The 18779-nt window shown below is 40.2% G+C and overlaps 1 protein-coding gene across 9 annotated transcripts in view; it reads left to right on the top strand.

Moving 5' to 3' along the window:
- Positions 1-18779, top strand: part of LOC310664653 (uncharacterized protein) — a gene marked incomplete at its 5' end in the record, with an annotated part of 413140 nt that overhangs the window by 186630 nt on the left and 207731 nt on the right. The window contains one exon of one of the 9 annotated variants that reach the window (XR_014505016.1): positions 11789-12101. The exons of the other annotated variants lie outside the window; for them this stretch is intronic. Of the gene's footprint in view, positions 1-11788; positions 12102-18779 lie in introns of those variants that run through there. 9 annotated transcript variants of the gene reach the window in all.

The raw sequence follows: 18779 nt of genomic DNA, 5'->3' as shown, positions 1-18779 counted from the left end.
CTTTCTCCCTGGGTTTGTACTCAGGATTTAACACAAGTTTGTTTGAGCCAGAAGTAGTAAGCACTGAGAAAATGAGAAGCATGTCAAAATTAATACAAATTTAATGTCCAAGACAACAGTATGGATAGTGATGATAGTGGAGACATGCTTGTTTTGCCAGGCTTTTGGTGTGCCTTGCCATTATGGATGCTTGAGAAATTCAATCTTTGCAAATTCCTGATCCAAACTTGATGTGATCTGAATGGACCTGATCCAAACCGCCTAAATTCATATACAGATCAAAGGTAGCTATCCATTGGATTTCATGCTTCTTGAACATCAAGGTGCAGTTCTCAGCTCAAAAACCATATCATAACCACATCTTTAAATGCAGAATTTCATGTGGTTTCAAAACAAAAAGAGATTTTTTTCCCCCAATTTCATGCTGAAATAGGATGTAATAGACTTGTGTAAAAGTGTCAGGGACTGAAAATCAAACTGAGTTGTCTGTCCCTATTTACCATGTGATCTTCTGCAAGTTTACGCAGAAGTTAAGACCCATAGTGTTCAATGGGGTTAGTTCCAGAAAAGTGTGCAGCGAATTGCAAACTTGTTTTTTTCCCCCCGTTTTCTTTGCTGTTGATATGAATTGTTGCTCCAGTAATTAATTGTATTTTATTGCCATGGTTTCCTTGTAAATTGTTTAGAACTATTGTGAGCCATCTCTAGGGGCCTTGTTGTTGAAAGACAAGCTAGGAAAAAGCAACAATGAATGTAATGCGGGACACATTGTATACACATTGTGCATATATCTTCATACATGTGGGGTTGTATCCAGACTAGGCGAGAAATTCAACAAACTAGTATGGCAATCATTCTGTCAGTGCAAGCATTTCAGCTTGCCAGTCAGAAAAATTCTCTCTATTCTCCCTGCACACTAGTTCCTAAATACAGAAACAAACCAAGCTGTGTTCCAAAAACACCCATATCCATATTTTAAAACATACCAACAAATCAAGGGCTAGTGCCATGTTTGTGCAAAATGCCTTCTGATGGATCCCTCTGCTCCATTGACTGGTCCTGCTTGGCATACCTAACCATGGCAGGCAGCAGCAGTATTCCAAGCAGTGCTAGCTTGCTAGGTCTAGCTACCATTTAAATTTCTCACAATGCCCCAGATCAACATTATGTAGAGATATTAAAGTGGAAGAAGCTAGACCCAAATGCCTTGTGATGCTCTAATCTCTGGGCCCAAAGAAATGTTTAAAACGGGGGATAGGACATGTGCTAGTTTTGGGGGTAGGCACTGGCAGAGTGCTAGAGCCCTGGCAGCTGTCCAAAGATGCTGGGAGCTGATGCAGACCCTGAGCAAATTGCAGGAACTGTTTTCTCCCCCATTTAGACCCAGGCCTACCTCAAACTGAGCTGGACAACCATTCTTGCTTAACATCCTTTTGGATTGCTGAGTTGAATTGTTGAGTTGGAAGGGACCCCAAGGTCCAACTCCCTGCAATGCAGGAATCTCAACTAAAGCATATATGACAGATGGCCATCCATCTCTGCTAAAAGAAACCTCCAAGGAAGGAGAGTCCACTACTTTGCAAGGGTGTCTGCTCCACTGTTGAAGAGCTCTTCCTTTCTTGTAACTTGAATCAATTAGTTCAGGTCCCACCATCCTATCATCTTCCATGCGAAAGCCCTTTAGATGTTTGAAGATAGCTATCTATCTCCTCTCAGTCTCCTCTTTACCAGGCTAAACATACCTAGCTCGCTCAACCATTTCTCATGAGGCTTGGTTTCCAGACCCTTGACCATCTTGGTCACCCTCTTCTGCACATGTTCCAGCTTGATAATATTCTTCTTGAACTGTGGTGCCAAGAATGGGACACAGTACTCCAGGTGTGGTCTGACCAAGGCAGAATAGAATGGTAGTATTATTTCCCTTGATCTGGACACTATACTTTGGTTGATGCAGCTTAGAATAATATTCACTTTTTTTTTGCTGCTGCGTCACACTGTTGACTCATGTTAAGCTTGTGGTCTACTAGGACCCCTAGTTCCCTTTCACATGTACCACTGGCAAGCCAGGTGTCCCCCCATCTTATAGCTGTGCAGCTGGTTTTTCCTGCCTAAGAGCCTTACATTTGTCTCTGCTGAAATTCATTTGTTAGTTTGGGCCAAATTCTCCAATCTGTTACAGTTATACTGGATATTGATTCTGCGGCATTAGCTATCTGTCCCAGTTTGGTGTCATCTGCAGATTTGAGAGCATCCCCTCAATTCCTCCATCCCAAGGTTGGGATATAAATTTAATAAACAATAAAATAAATACAGACTAGGCATTCTGAATTACCTGTGTTAGTTCCTATCTTCAAAGTTGTATGGCAGCTGACATCTCTAGGTCCATATTCTGGATTGATTTATTTCTTTATTTTAAAGAAATGAATGGAAGGTACAAGCCAAAGATTACCATTAAGCCTGGAATATAGGTTATATGGGAAGGAAATATCTGCAATTCCAGTGTCGGGCAGAGATATCATGCCTTCCTCCAAACAAACAAACAAACCCTGGCATGTATTGACTGAGGCTGGGCAGCCATGTCAGCAGGGCTGGCTCATGGAGAGTGATCCTCAAGAAGAACCATCACATTTTGTTTGATGGTGTTCGCCTCATGACAGGAACTTAAGCAGTGTTTAACCAGCTGTTAGACTGGTAAAACACACATACCAAAATAACACCCAGCACCATCCTTTTCATTTTAATATAAAAGTTAACCAATATAAATTAGTAAGGAGAAAAAGATCAAATAAAAATGCAGTACTGTGATTATTTGGTGTCTCTTTGTTTGGTAGGATATTTTAGTGTCATTTTAAGAGGGGTTTTTTTTTAGTCTTTTTTAAAATTAAAAATGCTCTCTTCTCTTAATTGGAGCAGCCACTTAATCAGCATGACAGACTGTCCACTGATAACCCAATTAACAGGCTTCTACTGTCATTATATTAAAAAATATCACTGTAATAATAAATTGTAATTGTTGTGTGCTTCAGCCTGGAGACCTTTTCAAAAAGATTATTTAAAAAAGGAAGAAAGTGGAGAGTTTGAGTCCTGTGAACTCCCGGGTTATTGCTCTGTCTTGCAACAGTGCGAAATTCAAAAACCTAAAAAGTCTTTCTATGATGCTTTGCCTGTATCTTCCTAATTTTGATACATTTAAGAACAGAATCCTAGGTATTCCTACTCGGAATTAAGCCTTCACTGGATTCATAGGACTCATTCCCAGGTGAATCACAGGATTGCAGCTGTGAGATTGAGGGCATGTGGGTGCCCTCTTGGCTCCACTCCCACACTTGGATCACCATTGCCAAGTTCATTGTCTTCCATGCAATGGAAGCTAAACTTCTGCTTGTCACATGAGTTAGAACCCTGATGTTCCGGGGATTTCAATACCATGGGGAACCTAAGCGAGTAGAAAAGTTTTCACAAACACAAAAGTTTCCAGTAGTGTACCCTGCCTGGGGACATACCATTTGCCTAGGTTGCTCACAACAAATTGATGAATTCCCTTTTCTAATTCCTTGCAGTAAGAAGAGCCTATGTCGAAGAGGGATCTTTACACACAAGTAAATGGTTCAGAATACCATGGTGTTGGGGCCAGCTCTGCCATTAGGCAGTGTAAGGTCATTGTCTTGGGAAGCAATGTTGGGGTGGGGGGAATAGAGCAGTGGAGGCTGGTCTGTTAGGGCAAATAGGGGCACTGCCCCACTAACTGCAGTCTGCTGTTAGCAAGACCCTCCCCCACCTACCAGCCCAGCAGCTTCCTCCTCCTTCTCAAACCACTGAAGAACTCAGCAGTGAGGAGGATGGGGACAAAACCAGAATTGGTTGGCTATGCCTGCCATTGGCCTCTCTACTTTCCTTCTGTTGGCCTCTCTACTTTCCACCCAACCTGTCCCAATGGGCATTAGTCACCAAAGCAGCAGAGGCAGCCCCCCATAATTCCTTCTGAGCCCCCCAGGTATTGCCTTTTGTTGGGTATAGCAGTGCGTGTGCCACAGGCCTTTCAAATCCTCCTACGATGGGCTGCTGTCCTTGGGTACAGTGTAGGATGTTGACAGTGCTGATGTAAGATTCAACTGCTGGCCCAGTGTCTGCTTCTGTACATGGAACGAGTGTGTTTGTGTGGGGGGTGTGTGTGCCATCTTGCCTTTTGTCTTCAGCAGCAAAATGTCTTTTTTAGGAATCAGTTTGGTAAGGACCACCCCCAGAACAAAGCCATTCACAAAAAGTCACCTGATCCATACTGAAATGGCACACTTGTCTTTCTGAAAAGCCCAGCACCCCCATTATGTAGCCAAACAGAGCACACCACCCTAGAAAATACAGTAGCAGAAGTAGAGAAAAACACACACACACACCAAATGTGCTCCTGAATGCAATAAATCATCTTCGGCTCAAAGCAAATGAAATGGTCCCAAGCTATTCCCCCAAATGACAAGTACATCTGTAGTCTGGCAAACAAGGCTGGAGAAGAGCTCTGCATTGTTTTGCCCTTCTGAGGGAAGGCCCAGCTCCCCCAACTCGGGGATGCGGAGGACTGCAAGCCTAGAGATCTCCCTTTGTTGTAGCAGGAGATAGGTCATTAAGCAGACCCTCAGGAATACAGCTACAGTTATTAATTAGGGCTTAAGGGCCCAGTCCTGTGAAGTGTTGAGCATCTCGGTGGGATGCCAAGAGGAGCTGAAGTCACAAGAGGCTGGTTACCTGCCTTTAGAATCAGGGCCTTCAGTCTTAATAAGAAGTATTTCAATGGCGCTTGCTGGGCAGGAAGCAGCTGGTACAACAGAGAAAAGCACACTCTATGTGTGTGTGTGAAAGAGAGAGAGAGAGAGAGAGAGAGAGAGAGAGTGTTGGGGTGGGGGGATTTTAAATGGCTCCACTAATGATATTCTATTTAACTGATGTAAAAAAGAATCCCCTAATGAAACAGACCACAGAAAGGATGGCTGGATTAATTCTTACAGTGCCCCCCAAAATACTAGTTACCTAGCTATTAACTAGTGAGTTGGGTACTGTGAGACTTGGACACTATAACCTCAGTCCAAATGTATGAAGTCAAGCAGCCTATTGTTTTGTTAATTTCTACTTTTCAAAGTTAATTTCTTTACTTTTTTTAGTATTAGTCATGTATTACGAGAATTAACATAAAGGTGATAATGCATGATCTTTATATGCTGTCCTATTAAAATGAAGCTATTTTTAATACTTTTAAGAGGCCTATCAGAAAACACAATTTATATCCTCAAAGTATATTTTGTCAGATTCAAGTATAATTTTTGCATTCATATTCTTTTATGAATTTTAATGGAGACACTTAAATTGTAATTATTCCTCTCAGCTCAAATGCAGGTAACAAATGGAATTCAATCAGTGTTTGCGCATAATGACCATCATTAAGAGAGAAATAATAATGACATTCTCTCTGCATTAAACTTGCAGACTCTTTACACAATGATCTGAATACCATTATTGATCTCCATGGAGATATGCAATTGTCACCTATTCTGCATAATATCTGAATGTTAAATACATTTGTTTGGAACAAATATTTTAATGAATACAGTCAGTTCCACTTAATTAACTATCTGATAACTGAATATTTTTACTTAATAATTCAACACGGAACATCAAAATTGTCCTTTTAGAAATCAAATGCACTTGAGATTAGACAGATATTCATTTAAATTTTCATAAAAATGTATATAGAGTTTAGAATCTCCCATGGAATCCTTTAAAGTCCATGTGTGTAAGAGCACCAGTTAAGTATTTCAATAACATTTTCTTTATCCTTTGTTTATTACCATCTCTTAGAAGTTTGCAAGTGAAATTCATGTTGCTATCAAAGTAACTATTTCATTTACATTGCCTACTGGCATGTGATTGTAGTGTTGTTCAAGTGGGCTTGGTTACCAGCATTTCCCTTTTCAAAATGGGGTCTTGCAGCAACTTTACAAAGTGCATAGTTATATGGGCTTTGCCAACAGACATTTTGGAACATGAAGCAAGGAGACATAGATCACCCTGACTCCGTTTTTTTTATTATGTCATTAATTACTATAAACCTTCTGACTTCAAAGAGACCTTAGTTTTGAAAGGGTTTTCAAAATCTTAAGTACCGCAGAATCTTCGGCAGTCATAAAAAAGAGTGCACTTTTATGTATTGATAGGAAAATATTAATATCCATTTGCTTTGAAAGTCCCCACCTTTTCCTTTACTTTGTTAAGCTTGTTTCCCATGTGTTTGGACAGAAAGGGCGACAGACAAAATCTTACCACATCACACCAAGTATTTAATAGGTTTTGTATTGTAGGACAAAACAGAGCTCCCTTTCAGAGACTATATTTCCTCCAAGCCAAGTTCAGCTTTAGAATTTGTTTTCTGTTCCAGAGAAGAAAAAAGGAACAGCCATTTGCCTTTCTCCTACTCCTTCCATACTCACATATTTTATTTCATTGACCATTTGTAGCAACAGATGTGACAATCAGGTTTTTGTTAAGACAATTTTGGAACAGATAAACAATGCATTATTGTAAGAATGCCAACCTTCATATGGAGGCTCAGCCTTGTATATGAAAGCTCTTATTTGTGACATGTCCCACAGCCTGCTTCTGAACCAGGGCAAACATCAAGGATCAGCATGGTTGGATATCTAAGATAGAGTGCATTGAAAGAGCTCTCTAGAATTGTTTTATCCCTTCGCTATTACAGCCTGCTTGCTCACCCGCCAGTCACTCTAGCCAACAATGATGGTGAGAATGAGGAGAAGTAGATGCTACTGCCTGCTTGGTCATTGGCTTTTTTCCCTGGCAGCCAGCATAGTGGAAATAATGGTGAGGAAGATGTGCAGCAGCTTCTGGTGATTATGGCAGTGAGGAGGTAGACTTACTGAGGGAGTGGGTCCCATGGTCAGTGTCATCACCTAGGACCTTCTAAAACATGCAACCTACACTACTCTGAATCTTTCCAATCACACTCCAAACATAAAGAGGAGGTGTGAGTTAAAAAGGGGTGTGGTCATTGCTTACAGAATGGTTGATAGGGATCATAGGACCTTGGAGGAAAAGGTGGGATATAAATACAAACAAACAAATAAACAAACAAACTGTCCAAAGTGACCATAAATGAGCTATTAGTTTTGTTTCTGCCATGGGTGGACCATTTTAACGGACTGCCAAAATTCTGCAACAGCAGTGTGGTGTTGGCTGGTTCCAAAATTTGGTTGCCTTTACTTGCTCTCCTTTGTCTTGTGTGGGAGTTGGTGTTTCATGCAACGGGGCTGGACATTGTAATGAAGACTTCAGCCTTGCAATTGTGTTTCCTTGCTGTATCGAAGATCCTACTTCTGAGCAGCTGACTGTACTATGTGACCTTCAAAGACACTCTCAACCTTGTGATACAAGAAAAAGAATTGAATGCCCATAGCCTTAAAAATGCTACATTGGAGTGTTACAGAAGAACTCAGTGTGGTGGTGAATTAAATGACTCTAAAAATATTAATACTTTCCAGACTACAATGATGTGTTTATCATAGACTACTTAATCAGGCTCCTTTTATGCCACATCCAGGCTGGGTGGCACTGGCAGTATTTGTATATCTATACGCTCGATCACTTCCCTTTATATTATACAGTGTACATGACATTTCCTGGACGAATGCAGAGTGTGTTTACTATACTACCACTCGATCATTATCTTGGGTTAACGGCCATTGTGCACCCTCCTCCTTCCTCATTATTATGGTGGCCGGATCCCAGCAATTGATCACTCTCCTAGCTCTGTCCAACAGCTCTTTGGGTGGGAGTTCTGTATCTGTTTGTTATGTTTGCTTTGTGAAAGCAATAAAGTATACAGAAAATGGACAATCATTTTCTCTATTGTTTGTCAGGGGAGGGGGAAGATCCTTAAAACAAAACAAATAAAAAAACAAAACAAAACATATTTTTGCCAAACTAGAATGGGGTAGGCGAGGGGAAATCAAAGTGTATACATACTGTAGACAGAAAATTCTGACAATGTTAAGGAATGAAAATTCAATATTCTATCTATCTGTCTACCTATTCTCTCTCTCTCTCACACACACACACGTACATGCATGTATATATACCGCCCCAACATTATTATTTACAGTAATAGTTACCACCCACCATTCATCATAAGATCCCAGGGTGGATTACTTCTAAAAAAAACAATAATACAGCAAAACAAATGAAACAACCCCATTCCCAAATACAATACAATACATTTATATAATACAGACAATACAAAACCAAAGGGCATTTTGGGGGGATACTATCACTAATAGTTCAACAGTCGGTTTTTTAAAAAATAATCTGCATGAGAATGATGTCAGTAAAGGAGCAAGGCTCAGATTTATTACCAACAGGGGCCTTGATCTTCTACCCCCAAACATGTGCTTGACAAGAACAGAGTTGGCAGGTACAGATTACCAAACGGTTGTGCCAGTCTCTCCCCTCTGCATGGCATTGCCGAGGCCCCAAATACCCTCCCTATTAGACATGCCTCGTAAAGCAGCACATTCCATTTCCGAGGTGCTGCTCAGCATCCCTAACCTCCTCTAGGAAGCCCATGGGGTGAGTGGTAGTGCCACTACTGATGATAGTGTTCAAGGAAGAAATGTATTTACTAAATTGAATTTTGAATGGGATAGCAAAAAGATTGCCATAGGCAGTGGGGAGGACTGATTTAATCCTACCAGCTTAGTTCATGTTGTTGCATACGGGTGAAACAACCGTATCATTTACAGTGGGGGGAAGGGGGAAGGAAAGGGTAAAAGGAATCACAAGATAGAAGATTTATTAGTACTTGCATTTAATGTTATTGTAGCCTAGTGTAACTGTGTGTTAGAGCAGGTCCAATCACTTTCATTTATCATAAAACAAAAATGGAAAAGAAAGCAAGTCAGGAAACTTGTATTTTTGCTGGCTCTTCTATAGGGGATTCTATACTTGATACTTGACTTGGGCTATTTTTCATTTTGTATTTTATAATGCCAAGATTGTATGGAGTGCCATCTTTATTGCAACTATTTTCAGTGGCTCGCAGCAATCCCAGTCTCAGTGATATTACAATGTATAAAGCCTTAGTAAAACAAAAGACAAAAATGTGGAGTGTGACTTTGCCAACATCATCACATCATCTTAAGGCAGCAGAAAATTATGGTACTAAGAATTGAAAATCCTTGAATATTTCCTCATTTGTTATGACAATTCTATCAAACATGTTGCTTGCCCTTTCCAAATAGATCTTTGTTTTTTTGTTTGGTATCTTTCTGACATTTTCTCAATTATTCCAGCTTTAAGAAATTAGGGCTCAATAATCATGATGTGGACTGTGTAGGGTCACTTGGAGGAGAGCGACACAAAGAGAGAGAATTAGCTGTCCATCCACAGCAGAGTTCTGGAGTTCTGAATAAAGGACTAGTCAGAGGCATCATTTGAAAGTTTTTCTTGGAAGGAACTCGCAAAGCCAAAGAAAGGTCTACTACATTTAAAACAAGAATGAGGAAAGAAGAGACACCAAATATAAGCGGTTTCTGTACATTTTAAGGGCTAATAGAGGAATAGAAAAATAATACAGTCATTCAGATTGCAACACCAGCTGTGCAATGAAGGAAAGAAAAACCAGTAGCTAAACTGAGTCCATTTGTGGTTAATAAAAATATATACATACCGAAAAGCAGTTTAAGGGCAAATTAGCTCAGTGGTATAGCCCATGCCTTGTGTGCAGAAGGTCCCAGGTTCAATCCGTACCATCTCACAGATCAGGTGAGAAGAAAGGCCTCTGTCTGGCTGGGGCCCTGGAAAGCTGCTGCCTGTCAAAGTAGTCAATATTTATTTACTAAAACTATTTCTCTACTGCCCTTCACTGGTAATACCATGGCTGTTCAAAACAATAGAAAAACATTTTTCATACAGAACATGTTAAAATACAAAATTCACAGTAAAACTAGCCAGTTCTGCCAAAAGCATAGCAGGACTAAAGCAATGATAAGAACGATAAAATATCAATGATAAATGATAATTTCACCACATTGTTGTTGTTACTGCTGTTGTTGTTGCTGCTGCTGCTGTTGTTGTTGTTGTTGTTGCTGCTGCTGCTGCTGTTGTTTCAATACTGCAATTCATCCATGGATCACAGGGCAGTTTACAATATAAAAACATAAAGATACATAACATAATAACCAACAAAAAAAAAAATCCCCCCTGCAGTTTGATGGACCATATATTTTTAAATTAGCCAAAGGCCTGCAGTAAGAAGAGTGTTGTTGCCTGGCACCTAAAGATATATGAAAAAGGCGGCAGGTGAGCCTCTCGGGGGAGAGAACCCCACAAGCATGGAGCCACTACAGAAAAGGCCCATTCTCGTGGAGGAGGCACAAGAAGGGCCTCAGGTGATGATTGCAGGGTCTGGGTTCTGCAGGAGAGGGGATTCTGCAAATGCCATCCTATCAGATGGTTCGTTCTGCATGATGTTGGGATTGGGCCTTAGTGTGATGGCACTCCCTCCCTTTGGAACACCCTCCCATTATGTATCAGAAAGGCACCTTCTTTATTGTTTGTGTGACACCTGCTAAAGACATTCCTCTTTCAATAAACCTTCTAAATGGAGTTCTTTGGCTCAAGTGGAGCCTCCATCGGATTTAAGTAGCTTAGTTACTAAGAGAGGGTGAGGCTTCTTTTGTCGAATATGTGTAAATAAGTAAAAAGGAGTAAATAGTTTATGTGTATGAGCTGTTGACACACACAGGTAATTGTTTTTATACATGCAATTGTTGTAATTGCTGTTATATATGTAACTGTTTTTATGTAAGTTTTTTTAAAAAAATCACTTCATGATGCTTCATGGGAAATAATTCATATAGGAAATAAACAGATAAATAATATGTTAACCAACTTGCAGAGTAGCTGTTTGGCAGAGAGGTTCATTGGTCTGCTGGTGGTCTTGCTGTAGAAACCATATACTCACCAATCCCACAGTCAAGTCAAGTCAAGTACTTTATTATGGTCATAGACCAGCATAAGCAAAACATCTAAATAAATAGCATAACAGTATGAATCTAAGTGAATAATTATTAAATAGGAGTAAGAACCAAATGTAGATTTAAACATATACATACGAATACTTAATTAAGCATAGACAATGGGTGAGTAAAAATTTATGAGAAAAATTAAAAGATCGGTTAACACAGCTATATGGGGCGGGCTTCAGAAGTGTGGCTCTAACAATATGGGCCTTCAGTTTAGGATTGAATTGTAGCATAGACCATTCTCCGTCGAATATCTATCATGGCAGCGCAATATCTGGCGACTGAATATGTAACTTCTGGGCTCTCGTCCTGTAGTAATAGGGAGATGTTGTGTTGTTCTGAACACCCAGGAAACTTATATAAGATGGTTTGGATAAACCTAGTTCGAATGTCTATAGAATACTGGCAATGAAGAAGGGCATGCTCTGTTGTTTCCTGCCTCCCAGAGCCACATGGACATTTCCTCTCCTCGTAAGGTATCTTCCTATAATGGGCTTCCTAAATTGCTGAAGGGGGGAGGGCGGCCTGACATTGGGCCAAAGGGAAAGCCCTTCATTGTTTTGGTCTTTCGAGATTAGCTATGTATGGCATTTGGAAGTCAAGTATCTTCTAGTTCCGCTAATTAAAATTTTTGGGGACCTGGCTAGGTCTACCTGTTGTTCTGTATCTACCACACACTGTTTAATGTTGTTTCAATCCCATAGTTATCCCGCATGGCAATTTGGATCTGGGAGCATCTATCCTGCACTGCTGTCCTGGAGCCAATTTTGTGGTGTTAAGAAAATCCCCCAAATCCTCATGGCAAACCGCAATTACAGATAAATTGTTTTGTGCCTAGAGCCTGCCACAGAGAAAATAAAATTAAAATGGCCTCTTTCATGTGTACTGACCTCGACTCTTCACTCTAAACTCTGCACTGACTTGGCACTGAACATTCGGGCAATGTTCATGCTGCAGCAATTTTTTTGCCTACAAACCTTTGGGAGATAAAGCAAAAGGGTTGGGTGTGGGTTGGAGGCTGGTAACAGCTGCACATAGACACAAACAACTTGCTCACCTTATTTCCATGGTGTCAGCATCTCTCCCCGATCTGAAGCTTCAAAATGATATTAAAAAAACCAAAACAAATAAAGAACACTGAGGGAATTTTGAGACAGGTTGAAATCTCAAGTTGCTAGAACTCAAATAGCAGGGTTTTCCTCCTCTCTATCCCTGTTCCCTTCCTAATTCATTAAACATCTGGGGGGGGGGGCGGGCACCAGGTTGGCAAAATCTTTTCTTGAAGAACCATCCATCCTTTCAAAGTTACATGATAATCAAAAAGTGGTGCACTTCATCGCACCCAATCTGGGAAATGTTAATTGCAAGAGCCTAAAGGAGAACTGATCTGATCTTTTGCCCATCAAAAAAGGGCGAAAAAACAAGAAGGAGAGAAAACACATCCTCAACACAAATGTCAATTTGTATAGCTTTCAGTCAAATTACTATTAAAACAAATTGGTGTAAAGAGAGGGGTGCAGCATCTCTTGTGTCTAACAGGTCAACTTGTACATGTGAAAGGCTCAAAGAATTAATCCCAGGATGTTCACACACAGCAACAAGTTCTGCATACACTGCTACTATCATAACCCTCACCCTCCCACCCCACTGTTAAGGAGAATGTTACAGCACACCCCTTTATATGCTTCCTGCTATTTAGTGGGGATAACAAGTCGAAAGTCTCTGGGCCCCCTGTGTTTGTAGATAGACAGATCAGGGTAAGTGTGTGACACTTCAGAGAGAGGAATCTGTTTGAAGGGCATTTGTAGATTACAAACTCACCAGCATGACTCCATGGCCATATATCTGAGATGCATATTTTTGGCACAAACACATTGCCAATAAAATGATACTCTAAAGACAACTCTTTGAATACAAGATAGGCAAGTGTGACCCGATGTTAATTATAGCCATCAATTACGCTCGTGTAGTACAATAGAGATCATGTCATTGACATTACTGTAGGATATAGCCAACAATTATATGCATTTTTTAGACTGGGCACACTCTAGATTTATCTCGTGTTTGGGAAGCTCTGCAGTTCCTACCCATTGCTGAGTACTAGAGTCTCACTGCCTTTCACAATGAACCAGCTTCTCACCATACATTGCCCATCTTTCCCATGAATACCGAACAGAGTTGGATTCATTGATGACTGTACCCAGTAGAGTCCTGCTGAAACCAATTTAGAACAGCCACTTAATGCATCCTCCAAGAGGAGGAAAAAGTGGGCAAAGATTCACATAATGTTTGCATAATTTTTATATAGACAACAAATTAGAAATAATTACTATCATTTAAATGGAAATGCAATGCATCTCCTCATAACAGGAACCAGATGACCTGTGTGCCTTGCTTGGTCTGCTGTTCAGGTGTTGGTGGGTAATGTCAAGGCCCCTCCTCCTCTTCCTTCATATAGTCCTTGATCTTTAAATTAGACTTGGACAGGCCAGCAATTCAAACAGAGGGCTGGTCATTCAAGTGGAGGGCTGTTCTCTGTCAAGCAGGTTACCTCCCTCCCTCCAACACAACTGAAAGTTGCCTGTGAATGGCCCTTTGTCACACAAATGTATGCTTTTTTTTGCTTTTACTTTTTTCTTGAAAACATCCAAAGCATCTTATAAAAGCTTAAAACAATACAATCAAAAACATGAAATTTAAAAGCTGCATTAAATACTAAAACAGCAGCAAGAAAACATACCTATTTAACAGCACTAGCATAGTCCATTAAAGAATGTAGAAGCATGAGGTCACAAAAAAGTAAAAAGCTTGCTGAAATAATAAAAAGGATGGATAGCCCCCAATCCATGAATCTATACATGTGCATGGCAGAGCTTCCATGTTCACTTTAATGGAAGGTGATTTTCACTGTTCCCATCCCTGTGTGCTCGTTGTTTATTCTACTATTAAGGTGAATGAAAAAACCACCGCAAGACAGGTGTGTGCCCTTCTGCTCCTCAAGAAACAACTGGATCAGAGTGATGGTATAATTCCTAAAATCAAAGATGATTCTTTATTTCATTCCATTCGAAAAAGGTCTCTGGTCACCTTCTCACAAAATATAAAATTGATGGTATTTCCCCCATAATTATTAGATTCATTTTTCTATTAAAATGTTTTAAGGAAGCCAGTGCTTTGCCTAATGAATGCAGCTTGATTCACTATGAAAATGCCACTTTATCAATTATTGTAGACTTAGACTGTATGACGTATTGAAGCTTTAATTCAATATGTGGCACCAGCATGCTGATAGACACCAGTTTTAAAAAATGGTAGCGTTTCTAGAAAAACAAAGCTATTCACATATTGAGTGTGGGCTCAAACAGTTACGGGAACAGGGTCTAACTTTCAGCACAGCATATGTGGGCAGAGATGTGAAACTACAATATGACATGCTAAAAACCTAAAAGAGACAATGCACATACTTTTGTAACCTAAGAAAACCTATAATAAAAATTATTTTTTTAAAAAAATCATACACACCTCTCATTCAGCTTAACTGCCATGCACATCCTGTCCTCTTTGAACTTGTCAGCAAACTCACAGACACATGCTGAAGCTTAGAGGACATTCCCAGCCATTATGGCCTCTGATTGGCTATTCCATATTCCATTTACAGATTCTCCTCTATGTGTGTTTTATGACCCTTTATATATCACTTAATTACAATAATATCTAAGTAGTATATAGTAAGCTTAACAAGTACAATAGAAATAGAATCAGTTTAAAATGAACTATAAAATCAGAAATGACTTTAAATGCCTGCTGATTATTTTTTTTGAAAAAACCTCTTTGGTAAGTGCCAAAGTTTTAATAGAGAGGGGACGCTCTGTTATCTGATAGCAGCTGGGAGAGAGTTCCACAGAACTGGACCCCCAATTGTGAATGCACAGCTCCTGGTGGGTATGAATGTCCAGAATGTGATTAATATCAACATTCAGTTCCAGATGTATTTTGTAAAAAGATACATGATCCCTCAAATTTTGGACACATTTTTGTGAAAGTGGCCAATCCTGCTTATGTGATGGTCAAATCCACTGGCAGTCACCAAATTTCCATCGGAATTCACTGTAGTACATCATGCAATCATGGACTTAGAAGCAAGGCCTGGTGAAATCAATGAAAGCTTGATAAAGATGTGAAAGGGATTTGCAACAGACTTTACAGCTTTTCCATTCATGAAGCATCCCAAGGCCCTTTGATTGACACAGATGATGTTCGGTTATTTCAATTAGCAAAGGGACAGTATTTCAGATCTAAACGATCACCTCAGATTATTTAATGGAAAAGTAGCATATCCATTTTACATAATCACTTCTTAAAAAAAGAAAAGAAAACCTTCAGAAATGTATAGCCAATCTTTTACAGATCATGTACTAGCCACAATTTCTCCCAAGGGGCCCAATTTTGTGTTGCTTTTCACACTTTCTGGCTTAATATATAACGGTTTCATTAATTTTACAGTTTATGATTTCTATTCAGTCTTTTAATGTGGATGCTCCTGAGAGCTTCAGATATTCTAGTCAGACATACTTTGACATGGGGTTGTGAAATATGGATGAGTTTTTTTCATGTAACTATTAAATGCCCAATTATCTTGTAATAAATTTATTTATTAAAGTCCATTTCAGTGATGTCTGTATTTCTTCACCTCCCCATAAAAGACTGGCGATAATCGGACTGATTTCCAGCTATGATTTATGTAATCTCAGGCAATTCCACAGACTATGTGGAATACATTCAGCCCTGCAGATATTTAAATCATACCAATAACTGGAAAATGCAGAGAGGAATAGGGGATAGAGGCTGGTTAGCTGAAAGAACATTCTTCCTCTCATCAAGTATATAATCTATGCCAGGTGCATACATATTTTTGCAAGCAATGAACGTGAAATAGTTTGCATGGGTGACAGTGGAGGAGTTCACTTTTGAGGATTAAGTTAAACTGCTGTGGCTATACTGATATGGGAGAGTCCTGTTTTGTTGCAGCTGGGGCAGACGAAGGCATCTGTGTGTGTTGCTGCAGATCTACCATGGCGTTTCTTCTCTCTGTGTTCCTCCTAGAGGTCATTCCTCTTTGGTTATTGCTATGGATGCATAACCTGACTGCCTTTCTCCAGGCAGTAAGCATTACATTTTTCCATACCTTCTTGGAGAGGTGAGGCATTGCTGTAGCTGCCTTGCCAATATGCTTGTCCAGCTTAATGTCAATGGAGAGGTTGTTGGTTATGGTGGAACCCGGGCAGACAAAATTGCCTACCCCCTCAAGCATGTGGTCACCAGTGTTGATGCCTGGAGCGCTGGGATGTCAGGCTGATGGTAAGGCCAAGCGCTGGGATGTCATCAGGCTGATGGTAAGGCCAAACTCCCTGCAGGCTTGTGCAAAATGGTTGATGAGTAGAGCTTCGCCAGAGTGTGCTGTCAAGGCTGTGTCATCTGCAAACAACATCTATCAGCTAAGGACCTGACACCTGTTTGTCTTGGCACAAAGATGTGCCAGGTTGAACAGACCCCCATCGCTCCTTGAATGAAAGTACACACTGTCTTCAGTTGAGCTGAAGGTATATGAGAGAACCGGGAAGAGGAATAAGCCAAAGAGAGTTGAGACAAGAACACACCCCTGTTTCACACCACTCTTTATATGGAAAGCACTTCTGCTGGGATTCTGTCCTGTCCTTTTTCTCATGAGTGAGTATAGCAGCAAGGCAGCAGTGGTTTAGGATCAGCATTTTCCTTCTCCTAGATGGGCTACCTTCCCAGTTTGATGAGCCCCATTTGCTGCTGATTTCACAGCATATGCAGAAACTGCCTTCATGACTGTTGGACCTGCTATTGGTGCTCAATCCACCGGAGCCTGTCTTTGCATGCAAGGGATAGACAAGTCTGAACTCACGACCCATAGACTACCCTAACCTGGTTTAGCTGACCAGTCAAAGCCATTACCCAGGGTCTGGCCACTATCACATGCTGACAGCTTCTAGGAGCCACAGATGAGAGCTATCAATGGTAGACGAACTGCAAGAAGAAGGATGGTGTGCTGCTATCACAGCCTCTGAATCACAAACACATTATTCTCTACCAAGGCAAAACACCTACTGTCTCTGGTGTCCCACACCAGAGATACTGCTGTTATGAGAGAGGGGAGACAACATCTATCAGCCACTTTTTCCACATCATCTATCATTCTGTCCCCTGGTTTTCTTTTCTCCTCTTCTAAACAATCAAACCACACTTTCCTTACCACTGCCCTAACTTCCTGGTTAGAGTAGTGACATAACATCTAGAGTGGATGTGGTGACTCCATGAAGCATCAAGATCCCCAAAGAAGGTCTGAAGAGGTATCCATGTGCTCTTCCTGACATCTCCGATTAAAGGGGATCATGTATCAGGTTTAGGAAAATGCTCTTGAGGCTCTAGAGGGCTGCTCCTAGATCTGGAGTAGCCAGTGTAATGCCCTCAAAATATTGTTGGACTAGAACTTCCATTATCCTTGACCGATGACTATGCTGGCTGGGGCTGATGGAAATTGTAGTCCAGCATCTGGAAGACATTACACTGGTTACCCATGGGGTAAATGGGTCAATAATCTGACTTGGCATACCCTTCACATCTCCGACCTGGGTAAATGAATTGATCTATTGGGTGAGGGTGGATGCATTGCGGAAAAAGACTGGATGAAATGAGGTCTTTCTAGTACTATGATTTCTGTGAATATGTAGCACCTAAATTGTTTTTCTCTTACTATTATGAAATTATATAATTTATTTTTATATACCTCCTAGGGAATTAGAAAAGCTTTGTACCAGGCCAACACAGTCTTTTATATCTGACACTCATACTGTACCAGGTAGAATGAAATCAATTGGATGTGTAAATTCCTTAAATAATAGCAAAAAGAGCAAATTGAATTTCAAAGAGAAAAAAATGGTGAACCTGAAACGCAGTGGTAAAAAGGTCATCAGCAGAATTAGCAAAAAAAGTCTGGCAAAGTTACAGTTAGGCAGTCAGTAATACTCTATTGATCAGACATTTTCAATCAATGGTGCTGTGCCTAGATTATTGATGCAAAGGTATTAAGCAAAATTTTATTTCAGCTAACTTGTTGGCTCAGATGTCAACTGAAAGTCATTTCCCCAGTCAATCAAACATAAAATAAATCTGAGCAGAGTTAGCTCTTTTTTTTTTTTTTTACAGCTTTGCCTGTCTTACTTTCCAATTACACAATGAACTCTGAAACTTCAACATTTAAAGTGATATTACTAGGGATTGAGAAAGATGTGATTTCCTGTAGAGAACTAAAAATATGGGGTAAAAATATGGATGCAGGAATGGAAAAGGAACGACGTTTTCCTGTGGTTTGACAGGGAGATTGTAAAATATGAAAACAAAGTTAATCTGGAGTTTAAGAGGAAATGGCTGTAGGGAAATCCTCCTGGCTTGACTGTAATTTTTCTACACTAAAAACTTATCACATAAACTGTTCTCAGTGATAGTCAGAGCTGAAATGTTTTGTATTTCTTTGGCCTTTGTTACCTTAATATGAAAGGCATGGAATCCTGTATGTGGCAGATTCACATAGCACCTATTGTGTGCTTGCTTACACTGGAGCAAACCCCACTGAACTCAGTTACTTGCAGGAACATTTACATTGGATCA

Source organism: Podarcis tiliguerta (genome assembly GCF_965153285.1).
Source record: "Podarcis tiliguerta genome assembly, chromosome: 1".
NCBI lineage: Eukaryota > Metazoa > Chordata > Lepidosauria > Squamata > Lacertidae > Podarcis > Podarcis tiliguerta.
The sequence above is the reverse complement of the archived record's forward strand: the minus strand, read 5'-3'. Positions and strand labels throughout refer to the sequence as shown.